This window comes from Apium graveolens, chromosome 1 (assembly GCF_009905375.1).
Source record: "Apium graveolens cultivar Ventura chromosome 1, ASM990537v1, whole genome shotgun sequence".
NCBI classification, from domain to species: domain Eukaryota; kingdom Viridiplantae; phylum Streptophyta; class Magnoliopsida; order Apiales; family Apiaceae; genus Apium; species Apium graveolens.
The window spans coordinates 122,093,892-122,106,878 of NC_133647.1; the positions used below are offsets into that span (position 1 = coordinate 122,093,892).

At 36.1% G+C, this 12,987-nt stretch overlaps 1 non-coding gene across 1 annotated transcript; it reads right to left on the reverse strand.

Annotated features, from left to right (window-relative positions):
* Nucleotides 1-12,435: 12,435 nt before the first annotated feature.
* LOC141682613 (small nucleolar RNA R71) lies at nt 12,436-12,542 on the reverse strand. The gene has a single exon (XR_012559862.1). It is a non-coding gene; the product is annotated as a small nucleolar RNA R71 (small nucleolar RNA).
* Nucleotides 12,543-12,987: the final 445 nt, after the last annotated feature.

Here is a 12,987-nt window from a genome sequence, read left to right on the forward strand (position 1 = left end):
CTTAAAGTCAGCGGAGGACCATGCAAGGTGTTTAATGGTAACTGGGAAGTCGAAGAATAAAGAAATTGTATGTAAAGTTTACAAGGTGAAAGCTTTGATGGTAGGAAGCATAATTCTTAGCATAAATAGTCAGTGTGGAGGAGGCAAAAAAGGGATCCAACGGGGATTAAAGTTACTATAAATGAAGGAAAACCGAAAGCCCCAATAAAAGTAAGAAGTTTTACCATGGGATGATTATTATTGAAAAATTTGTGCAAAATTTCTTGAAAGTTGCAATACCCTTGATGAAGCTAATCAGGAAAAGCAAGGAGTTTTGTGAAGTGGAGAAGGGTGAAGGAAAGTTTTGCGGAGTTAAATAAAAGAATGGTTACAGCACATGTTTAATTAATTTGAAAGTGTCAAGGAGATTTGGTAGTTTATAGTGATGCTCCTCATAAGAAAATAGGATGTGTGTCGATGCAGCACAATAAAATTATTATATATGCATCCAGACAACCGAAACCTTATGAGCAGAAGTATCATACTCATAATTGGGACTAACAGTAACAATATTTATTTTGAAAGATTGGGAAACATGGTATGGATGGAGAAAGGTGTAAGATCTATACGGACTATAAGAGTTTGAAGTATATACTCACGAGGAAAAGTAAATGTAAAGGCAAGCAATAAGTAAAAAGGAGATAATGAACATATAAACGATACCAGAAGAATTATCTATGAAATTTTAGAAGTTGGAATTGGAAGTCAGAATTTATAATCCAAAAGGAGCAAGGATGGATAGTAGGACCTTTCAGTCGAAGTTGTTAAGGGAAAGATAAGGAGATGTCAAGAGAAGATAATGGATAAAGATGTTAGCAGTTAGTAAGAGGAAATTTATGCACCCAGGAGAACGATCACGATGTTCCCAGGTTTTCTTCTAGCACTTGGATACTACAAATAGAAGGATTAAGAAATGAGATCCCACAGGGAATTCACAATATAAAGTATTTAATTTATTGAATAAATGCCAAGATTTACGGAAATTTAAAGAAAAATAGTGATAACCAGGTATAAGAAGGAAATTTCAAGATGGATTAGGAAGTGTTGGACATGTCAAAGAATTAAGGCGGAGTATTGGAGGCCTAGTGGATAAGGTAGACCCAGGGAGTGGTTTTACAAGAAGCGAATCATAAAGTGTACTAATGATGTTAAGGGAGAAAATGAATGAAAATTATGAGAGTATGTATTGATTATCGGGAGTTTAACAAAACAACGAATAAGAAGAAGTGAGACCCTATAAAGAATTAATTATTTACGAGACCTAATTCAAGAAATATGTTACGTTTCGGGGATTAACTTAAGATCCGACCTGAGAACATATCAGAGATTACGATTAAAGTGAGTTATGAGCATTGCAAGCTCCGGTGATATTATGTGAAATAATAAGTGTATCAGTTGTCTACAAGGAATTAAGGAACATGTTGTATAAGGAGTACTCAGATAAGTGAATTGTATTTATTGATAACTTCTTCAACTATTCAGGGAACTATACGTTGAGTTTTCAAGTATGAAATTTTGACCAAGGTTAACAAGATTCTGATTAATCCATTAACAACTACCTAAGCAAAGCCATATGGTAACAGATGCCTTATACCTACAGAACGGATTGGATGTAATTAAGACCACCGATGAGTTAATAAATGAATCGGAAGGAGTGGAATCTGAAGTTCAAATACTTAAAGGTGATAACACATGAATATATGAGATTATTTTTTTGCCTTAACTGATGGAAAAGAGTAAGAGATGTTTAAATGTTGGGAAACCAAGATGAAAACGAGCACCACCTATCATCCTTAAACGGAGGGTCAAAGTACGGAAGTGATTCAGGAAATATAAAATATATTGAGAGGATGAGTTTTAAGGAAACACTGGAATGATCATTTATCATCGATGTCAGCTTTGCAATGCCACTTTACCAAGCTTCATGTGAACGCAAGTGTAGGTCCCCATTTCTATTAAGATAAAATAGGAGAAAGAAAGTTGTCAAATTCTAAGTTAAATCGGCACACCAAGAGCGTAGTGATATTGATTGAAGCAGCTCGGAGTAGACAAAGAAAGAAGGCGAAATGGTATCGAGAGAGAATATGAGTATAAAAATAGGACCAGTAGTGTTAGTACAAGTTTCACCTTGAAAGAGACTGGATGAGTTTGAGTAGAAGGGACAGGTTAAGTCCTAAATTAATGAACCATTCGAGGTATTGATAAATATAGATAGAGTTGTTTATAAGTTGATATTACCGTTACAACAGTATATACATATAATGTAGTTTGTGTGTCAGGGTCAAGGCGATAAGTATCTGTTTCGAATCAAGTGATTGATTAGGAGCCAATGGGCTCTTGTCCAAATTATTGTGTATATAGTGATCGATCCAAATTTTTGATCGTTAAAGACGAGTCCTTGGAAATAAGTGTATATTTATAGTGAATATATTTGAAATCCTCGAGTAGTAGAGTCTACTTAGAAATTAGAGTCAGATATGCTTGACAAATATCCTCACTTGTTTAGTTAGACCAGATTCTGAGGACGGAATCTTTTTAAGGGGGGAATGATATAACGACTCGTGTATTTTTGAATGACTTAAATATGTAATTATAAAAAAGGTATTAAATAAATAAAGTATGTGTATTGGTTTTGACCGCTATGTGTTGTTTGATTATTGATGTGTGATTTATAGTGTACCGGGTTGTCCGCGTGGTTAGTTATGGAATCATATTGAATTGTTTTCATTTTCAAAAGTAAATTTAATGCAAACTTATTTGCATAAATATTTGGAATGTCTCTAAAATTGTTTTAATGGTTTTATAATCATAATAATTATTTTTGGGCTTTTATAAAATTTAGAAATCAATATTTCATCAATTATTTAACCCCGTATTATTTTCTGACTGTATTTATTTGTAAAACCCGTATTTAATTCTAAGATTCTTTAAAAAAAATACGAAATTTATATTTTATTAATTTTATAATATTCTGAAAATTTTAAAATTATTTTTGGAAACTTTCGGGATTAATTTCACCGTCGTGTCGATCCTTTTAATTGCTAAAAGCGGGTACAAACTGCATTTCAAAATTTGTTAAAAAATTACGAAATTTATATTTTTATTTAATTTGGGATATTTGTAACATTTTAAGACTATTTTCGAGATTTTCTGGAGTTGTTTTAGGTGCAGCTAAGTTCATTAATTGTGAAATACGGATATAGAGCGCGATTCAAAAATTCATTAAAAATAATGAAATTTTTTTATTTATTAATTTTGAATTATTCCAAGAATTTTAGAACTATTTCTGTATTTTTTTATTTTAGTTATCCGTAAAGTGATTCGTTAAAAATGTGAGATGCGGGATAAAACTTAGACCTCGAGAAAGGGAATGCATATACGTGTCACAAGCTGGGGTATTAAGCAGATACGTGGCCTGTTGCTATTGCTGTGTTAACATAAAAACAAAACAACAACAAACAGGGATAAACACAACCATTAATCTCTCATTTCTTCGGCTCTCTCTTTCTCGCTATTCACTGTGCCTGGTTTCTTCTCCATCTTTCGACTACTTTCTCTTGGCCCACTATGATTCCCGTGTTTTTCTCTTGTTCCCTTGAATTAAAGTCGCCGCCGTGCTTTACTTCCGGCCGTTCTTCCGGCGATTTGTCGTCGCCTTGGTAACTTCAGGTTGTTCCGGTTTTGGTTGTGTTGATCACATATATATACGTGTGTATATATCTTCGTTGTGGTGCTGTTTTTTTTTCTGTTCCATCCGGTTGCCGCCGGATTAAACTCCGGCGAGGTGACCTGTACTTCTGGGGCCGCGCGTGTGCGCTGGTTGCCCTGTTTTGCTTTGTCGTGCTTTGTCTGGATTGATTAATTAATTTTATTAATTTCTGCAGGGCTTATTGATTATTATTCATGAAATAAGTAAATGATACGGAAATTATTAATAATCAATCGGTGAAACTCGTGGTTGGCATCCGAAATTGGGGTACCTCCGAGATTTTGCCGCCGTTAGCAATGACCATCGGTGAGCTGACGGTGGACTGTGATGTTTATTCTGAGTCCTAAAATTTTAAAATATTAAATTAGTTCGTGAAATTATTTTCAAAATGAGAAATATCCAACCAGTATTTAAAGTTTGTATTGAGACTTGGATTGCATATTTAATTGTGATTGGGTTATGAATTTGAGCTGATTGGAGTTGTGATTGTTGCATTGTTGTTTGTTTGACGTCGAATCATTTCGACGGGTGGTTTGATAAACAAAAGAGACGCTGCCCAATTTCCGGGAAATTTACCTACGAAAATACGGGAGCGTATCCGACGATTATCGGGACGTCGAATGGTTATATAGATACATATGTGTTTTGTATGAAACTTGATTGCACGATGTGATGAAATAATTTGCTAAAATCCATAACCCCGATTCTGCAAAATTACGAGTATACGTATTTTTTGAAAATGAACACCAAATCGATTTCTCGAGAATATGAACCCTGACTGTTGGGTGTGTTGTTGTATTATAATATTACATATAAGTACGAGTCGGGATTGTTATCGTTTGGGTAGGATTGGTATTAAGGATATGTCAAGCATACCTAGACGTCTAACGTAGGGTATTTCGACCCTGTAGGTTATAGTCGGGAACCTGAAAGTGGATGATGGACTAAAGATAACCTAATGGTCAGTCGACGGGCTCAGTAGAGTTTCAACAGAAAAACATGAGTGTCGAAGTTGAATCCAATGGGATCTAGTGGTTGGACGTTAAAGCCTGAACGATAGAGTCGGCTCAGAGTTAATCAGTAATAGTTATAAAGCCCTGTAAGGGAAGTATTTCTGAACTTTTCTTCAAGATATATTACCAATGTTTTCGAACTGTTTCATAATATGTCGCTATTATTCAAAATAACTCATGTTTTATATTGCAAGTGCTTTAAACTATTTAACCTTGAATCCTGATTTTCTTGATCTTGAGCCATAAGCCTTATTCTTTGTAAACCGTCCTTTGTTGATCCTCATACACCAAACCATACAAATATGATACTCCTCCCCAAATGTATAACTACCAAACACCAAACACTGAAAGAGAATTGTTTGAAAACACAGAAACTTTTATACTCCAATCATTCTTTATAACATCAAAGAACCATACCCTGAAAAATCATTACTGGTATAATACCCGACCCTTGTACAAACTGGAAACCGTTTCTTACACATACCCTGATATACCCTTGTGATATCCTTAAATTTCTTAACATTTTTATTCAAGTGTTTGATCATCATTGATTATGATTTTGTTTTATTGAAATATATTGTTTGTCATACTGTTTTATTTTAGAATTGGATAGTTTTCTAAATAGGGACCAGATTCGTGGTCAGACCAGATTCGTGGTCGATTACAGGCCAATGTGTGCCTTGGATCCAGTAATTAGAGCAGTGCTGTGTGCTTTGCTCGGGGTTAGTGCATGACTGATCAGCAGCCTAACCCTTGGTTTTAAAACTTAAAAATGAATATCCATTTTTAATGATTGTTTAACAATAAACTTGATTCTTCTGAATCATTCTATTTGAGCATTGCTTAACCTCAGTTATCACTATTATGACTTGTTGAGCTAATTAGCTCACCCTTGCGATTCTTTCATATATTTTACAGTTGAAAAGAATATGGATGATAGTGAAGTTCCTCAGTCCAAAGTGCGGGCTAAGGTTCCAGTTGAGTTGGATCGAGCTAGCAGAAGCTCCATGCGGTAGAGAGATAGTCAGATTGTAAGAATAATTTTATTATCAGTTGTAAGTTAAGTTAATGGGGATTTGGTACGTTGTAATAAAAATTAAGGTTGTGGCTTGTTTTCATACTTTAACCTATTGTGATCCGTGGTTTTGTGATGCAGGGTCATTGTAAATAATATTTCTTATACATGTTTATATATTGTGTATGTGTTGTGGACCCCAAACTTCTGACCCGGGTTTGAAGGGCGCCACAGGTTGGTATCAGAGCTACAGGTTATAAGTCACTAAAACAAGCCTAGATTGTCGGGATTGGGCAGGGGGTTAGGATTAGGAATAGGAAATAGAAAGATAAGACGTCGTGAGGATGAGTGCGACTATATAGTAGGTCTCCAGCACGGTTCGTGTTTCAATTCGGGATTCTTAGCTTGCGACGTGAGTTCCAGACAACGTCAATGGCAGATACTGGTTTCCCCTGTATCATCTGATCGTTTGGAGCCTTCCGTTCGAGGATCGGCATCTTCTCCCAGATTTGAATTGCACCTTATTCTTCTGTCGGTATTAATGGTACTACCTTCTGTTATGACAATCGCACCTCTTCAAGCTATTCTACGTTATTCTACTACCTCTTGATAAGAGACTACCTATTTAAGAATCTCCATATGTTTATTCTTATTTTACTGGACATTCGGCTGTGAGTGTATCTCTTTAGTTTACCCTACATCCTGTTCTATACCCTCGGTTTAAAACTTGTCCTATAAAGCAATAGTACCTATAAGGATGGATTAGATGAATTTTGAAAAGAAGTTTAGAAAGAAGATTCCAGTGTTCCAGAGAATAGCTGTTATCAGGTTAAAAGAAGCCATTAGTGATTAGGCCACCCATGACTAGCTTATAAAATGGAGTAGATAAGTGTTGAAAAGAGAGAGTTAAAGGAGATTATGGATCTGGAGATTTCTTGAAGTTAGATAATGGTGTTATGATGATGTGGTATATATTTTAACAAGATGATGTGACATTAGCCGACTTGTTGACTATTGGATAGTCTGTTCCACTTAACGATTGTATAGTTGATAACGGGAGTATTAGCAGTATGGAAGCTTGATGTGAAGCTACGAATAAGATAGCATGCAACGACAACTGAAGTCTTAGTCGATTAAGGAAGGTAAATGGACCGAATAAAGGAGAGAGGGTAGATTGAAGTAAATGGATCTTTATGTGATCGTTTCTTTAATGTGATCATTCGCAAGTAATATAGAATGATTTCTAGTTTGTTCCCACAGAGACTCTGATTAATTATATTTAATTAACACTTACTCACCAATGTATGATTATTCTTCAATGTCAAGGAAATAACAATTAAGGTTGGTAAACTAATAATTACTGCGATAATTAAACACTTGAATTAATAATATTAAACACACATGAGATCCTAACTTCATTACTACTTCATTCAATAGTTATTGTTATTAACCTTAGCATGTAATGGTGATGATATTAATCAAACAACACGAAACTGATAAACGCCAACTTTCGTTGTACGAATACCGTTCTACCAAGCATCCACAATTAAGATAGAAGTTGAATAGGCATCAATTATGTTGAGACCCTATTTGTCTACAGAATTTAATAACATAACGATTTAAGCGTAAGTTATTCATGATGATTACACAGGGCAAGTAAAACGGTTACAGTTACCCACTAATCATGCATAGAATACATGAACCTATGCTAGCATGGCAAGTTCTAAATCTCAAGATTTACTGTCGCTTCACAAGAGATTAACAGGCTATCTTACATGTTCGCGATGCATATAAGACGAATTAGCACAACCTATACTAGATATCATACAATCACCACATACCAAGGTATTAAACAATTAACTAAAAAATTCCATAGTAAATCCCCTAGGATCTAATGATCACGATTAGCCCATAATAGAACTCATCGTCACCATGGGTTCATATGAAAGCATGATAATAACACAATGATATAAAATGAAAAATACTTAATAAATAATGAAGTACGTCACAAGAGTATTAAGGTTCAAAGCATAAGGAAAACTAGCATCCACTCTTACAATGAATTAAAAGAATCACAAGATAAACGTATGCTTCCTCTTCTTCGTTGTTGCATGCTAAAACGGTCTTCTCAATCTTCTTGCTCTTGATGAAGAAAACGTCTTCCCATAAGGTTTATATAATAGCCCAAGAGAACCAGCGCCAATAGAAGCCCAATTGTACTGGAATTAATAAAATCCAGATTCTAAATTTCCGCACACAGGCAGTCGCCTGCTGCCTCCACGGGGCCGCTTGCTAGCACGTGGTCGCCTGCTTCTGGGGCGCGGCCGCCTGCTACCCTTCTGGAAAATATTTTATTTTTCTTCTATTTTTGCTGATTTCTTCGCTCATCACCCCTAGACTGATTCCAAGCATTTCCTTAAGCTTTATTTGATGAAAACCACCTATCTAAGCAAGTTATACCCTGAAATGCAAAAACACTAGAAAACGCGTCAAATACATTAAATACTTGAGTTCAAGACACCAATTCAAGCCGTTATGAGACACTCTAACTGGTATAAAATGCCACTTATCAAGGAAAGCCAGAGATGACTTGTTTCAAGTGTGGAAAGGTGGGCCATATGGAAAGGAATTGTAAGGAGCCTGTCCAGTAGGCGAATGTGCTTAGGATTACTGGACCATCACCCCTACCAGCACCAGCAGGCCAGCCAAGGGCAAGAATATTCAATATGACCCTGAAAGATGCAGTGCAGAATGTGGATGTGGTAGCAGGTTTGCTTGTTATAAATTCAGTAGAAGTCAAAGTGTTAACGGATTCTGGAGTTCCTAGATCTTTTATTGCTGAAAGTGTTATTGATAGATTAAAGTGAGTTGTGTACCGTTTGAAACCCAATTTGATTATAGAAGTAGAAAATCAAGAAAGAGTTAATGCCAATAGAATTTGTCCCAATTGCGATATGGTTATAGATTGTCGGCACTTTTTTGCTGACTTAATTCCGTTTAAGTAAGGAGAATTCGATGATATATTAGGGATGGATTGGTTGTCAAACCATGATGCGCAAATCGAGTGTAAAAGCAAGAAAGTGAAATTGAGAACCAAGGATGGAGTTGAAGTGATATTCAAAGGAAATAAGCAAGGTATGGAGTTTCTAACGGCAATTCAGACGAGAAGATTGTTATGACAAGGATGCGAAGCTTATTTGGCTCATGCAAAGGATGTAGAGAAGGAATCCTTAAGGATTGAAGATATTCCAGTAGTTAAAGATTTCCCAGTCTGTTTCCAGATGAATTACCTGGACTACCTATGGATCGAGAGTTTGAGTTCATTATTGATTTAGCTCCTGGAATGAAACCAGTTTCGAAAGCTCCCTATTGAATGGCGGCCGTCGAGATGAAGGAATTAGCGACGCAATTGCAAGCTTTGATAAAAAAAGGAGTAATTCGCCCGAGTGTATCCCCGTAGGGTGCACTAGTACTATTCGTAAAGAAGAAAGACAAAAGCATGAGATTGTGTATCGATTATCGCGAATTGAATAAGTTGACTAGTAAGAATAAATATCCTCTTCTGCGAATTGATGATTTATTTGATCAGCTGAAAGGAGCTACTTGTTTCTCGAATATCGATTTAAGATCTGGATACCATCAATTGAAGATCAAGGCAAAAGATATACCCAAGACGGTGTTTTGAACGAGATATGGAAACTATAAGTTCTCGATAATGGAGTTTGGTTTGACGAATGCGCCAGCTGCATTTATGGATCTTATGAATAGAGTGTTTAAGCAATATTTAGATAAGTTCGTGATAATGTTTATTGATGATATCTTGATATACTCCAAGTCGGAGGTAGAACATATGGAACATTTGAAGATTTCTTTGGAGATTTTAAGGAAAGAGAAGTTATATGCGAAGTTTTTTAAATGCGAATTTTGGTTAAAGGAAGTTCAGTTTCTCGGACATGTAGTCAATAGTGAAGGTATCAAAGTAGATCCCGCAAAGATAGAAGCTATAATAAATTAAGATAGGCCAAAGACTCCCATGAAAGTAAGAAGTTTTCTCGGATTAGTGGGATATTATAGAAGATTCATACAAGATTTTTCTAAGATTGTTGTCCCATTGACTAAGTTGACAAGGAAGAATGAGAAGTTTGTTTGGACGGATAAGTGTGAGAAAAGTTTTCAAGAGCTAAAAAAAAGGTTAGTAACTACACCAGTGTTGGTTCTATCTGATGAGAAGGGTACGTTTATAATCTACGTCGATGCTTTGTATAAAGGACTAGGTTTTATATTAATGCAACACAGAAAGGTAATAACATATGCGTCAAGGCAATTAAAGTTGCACGAACAGAAGTATCCTACACATGATTTAGAATTAGCAGCAATTGTATTTGCTCTTAAGATTTAGAGACACTATTTATACGGAGAAAAGTGTGAGATTTATAAGGATCACAAAAGCTTAAAGTATATCTTTACGTAGATGGAGTTGAACATAAGACAAAGAATACGGTTGGAATTAATCAAGGATTACGACTGTATAATAAGTTATCATCCTGGAAAAGCGAATATGGTAGCAGATGCGCTAAGTGATAACTGGATTTTATATCTACATGGAATGCTTCTTTTTAGGCTTAAATTGGTGTTTTGGACTCAAGTATCTGGTATGTTTGATGTGTTTATATGTTTTTGCATCACAGATATTAGTTGGATGAAGAAAGGAGCTTTTCTATGAAATATGCTGAAAACAGGTCATATTCTGAAGTCAAGACCATTCTCAAGTTGAAGAGCATCTTGATAGCTTCGCGTGGACAGTTGAATCGTCGAATTCTGACGAACAGAACTTAACTTACAGCAAAAACAAGAAAATGAAGTCAAGGATCAGAAGTGTGGTGCGCCCGCGCAGGAAGCGGGGCGGCCGCGCTTGTGAGGCAGATTTACCGCGCGCCCACGCGGGATGGTGGCGCGCCCGCACAGCTTCTTTGGGCCAGAATCCTGATTTTTGTTGAATTTTGAGAGTTTGCGAGCCTAAGTCGTCTAGAAGCCTATATATATCAATAATAATTCATTTTTATAATGAGGAGCGAAGAGAGAACATTGAGAAGACCTAGAGAGCACAAGACGGCTATGGAGAAGAAGACTTTTGTATTCTTCAATATAGTTGATACTTTGATGCTTGTTTTCGATTTTTCTTTGAACCCTAGTACTTATATATTGTTTATTATCATGTTTTCATTGGAACCCATGGTGACGATGAGCTCGATTATGAACTAATTATTGTCATGGGATTCTAGCGGAGTTATCTATGGATTTTAATAGTTAATTGTTGTATAATCTTTAGTGTGTGATGATTTATGATTTCCTAGTTTTGTTGTGCTTATTCATCTTTGATGCGTAGCTAACATCTAAGATTATTTGTTATCTCTATTGAAGCGATAGTGAATATTGAGGTTTAGAACTTGCCATGCTAACATAGGTTTATGTATGAATTGACATGCATAATTCGTGGGTAATTTTAACCATCTTATTCACCCTATGTAATCAAGATAGATAACTTGATCTTCAACCTTTATGTTTTTAAATCTTATAGACATATAGGGTCTAAGCATAATTGGTGTCTGCTATCTTCTATCTTAATTGTCGATGCTTAGCAGTAGGGTATACGTACAACGAAAGTTGGCATGTACTAATATCGTGTTATCTAATTAGCTGTCATCACCATCACATGCTAGGGTTAAATAACTTAACTTTGAATGAAGTATTTAATAAAGTTAGAATCCCATATTTATTCTCATATAAGTAAATCACTTTTAATTCTCTTAGTTAATGTTATTTAGTATAATCTCTTAGTTAAATAAAAACTCATATTGTTACTTGTCTTAGCATTGAACGATAATCATACATTGTTGCATGGGTGCATAATCTGAACTTAACCTAAACCGATTCTCTATGGGAACAAACTTGAGTTATATCTTATACTACTTGTGATCGCGTACGCTTGCGTATATTTTTGTGTTTGAATTACAACGAACAAGTTTTTGGCGCCGCTGCCGGGGAGATAGGTGTTAAATTTTAGTTTACGTGCTTGACATCAGTGGTCGTTAAAACTCACTGACTTTGATATTTTACTTACTTGTTTACTTTATTTGTGTTTCAGGTACTCTAGAGAGCGTGTATGCGAACGCATTCTCAATCTCGTAAGGAAACACTAGGAGAAGTTGAAGAAGTGGAAAATGAAGTTTTTGAAGAAGAGGAAAAAGTTGAAGAAGAAGATTTTATTGTAATGGGAGAACCAGCAGCAAATCCGAAAGCTTTGATGGATTATTCTCAACCGAAGATCAATGACATTCAGTCTAGCATTGTCAGACCAGCCATTACGGCTAATACTTTTGAAATCAAGTCTAGCACAATTCAAATGGTGTAGAATTCTGTCCAGTTTGGGGGTTCTCCAACGGAAGATCCCAATATGCACATTAGATATTTCATCGAGTTCTGCAACACGTTCAAGTTCAAAAATGTTTCTGAAGATGCGTGAAGCTGAGACTTTCCCTTTTTCTCTAAGGTATAAAGCTAAGTGCTGGTTACATTCTCTACCAGCAGTGTCTATCACTACTTGGGAGGATCTTGCTCAGAAGTTTCTTACTAAATTCTTCCCTATGGCGAAGACACCTGCAATCAGGAACGCTCTTACTCAATTTGCGCAGTAATCGAGAGAATCTTTATGTGAAGCTTGGGAGCGCTACAAGGAGATGCTTAGGAAGTGTCCTCATTATGGAATGCCTGATTGGATGATTATCAATTGCTTTTATAATGGTTTGGGAGCACGGTCCAGAATCATGCTCGACGCAGCATCAGGTGGAGCCTTATGGGCTAAGAGCTATAATGAAGCTTATGAGCTAATTAAATTGATGGCTGCTCATGAATATCAGAACCTAACTCAGAGACTACCTCAAGGCAAGGTAGCAGGAATTCTGGAGGTAGATACAGCTACGGTTATAGCTGTTCAGCTAAAGGTATTAATGATGAAAGTGGATTCTTTGGCTAATTATGGAGTTAATCAGATCACAAGTGTTTGTGAGCTTTGTGCAGGTGCACATGAGACGGAGCAATGTGCTATATCTAGTGAATCAGCTCAGCCCGTGAGCAACTTTCAGAGGTCGCAGCAACCAGTTCATGCCACTTATAATCCTAACAACCGCAACCATCCTAACTTCAGCTAGAGC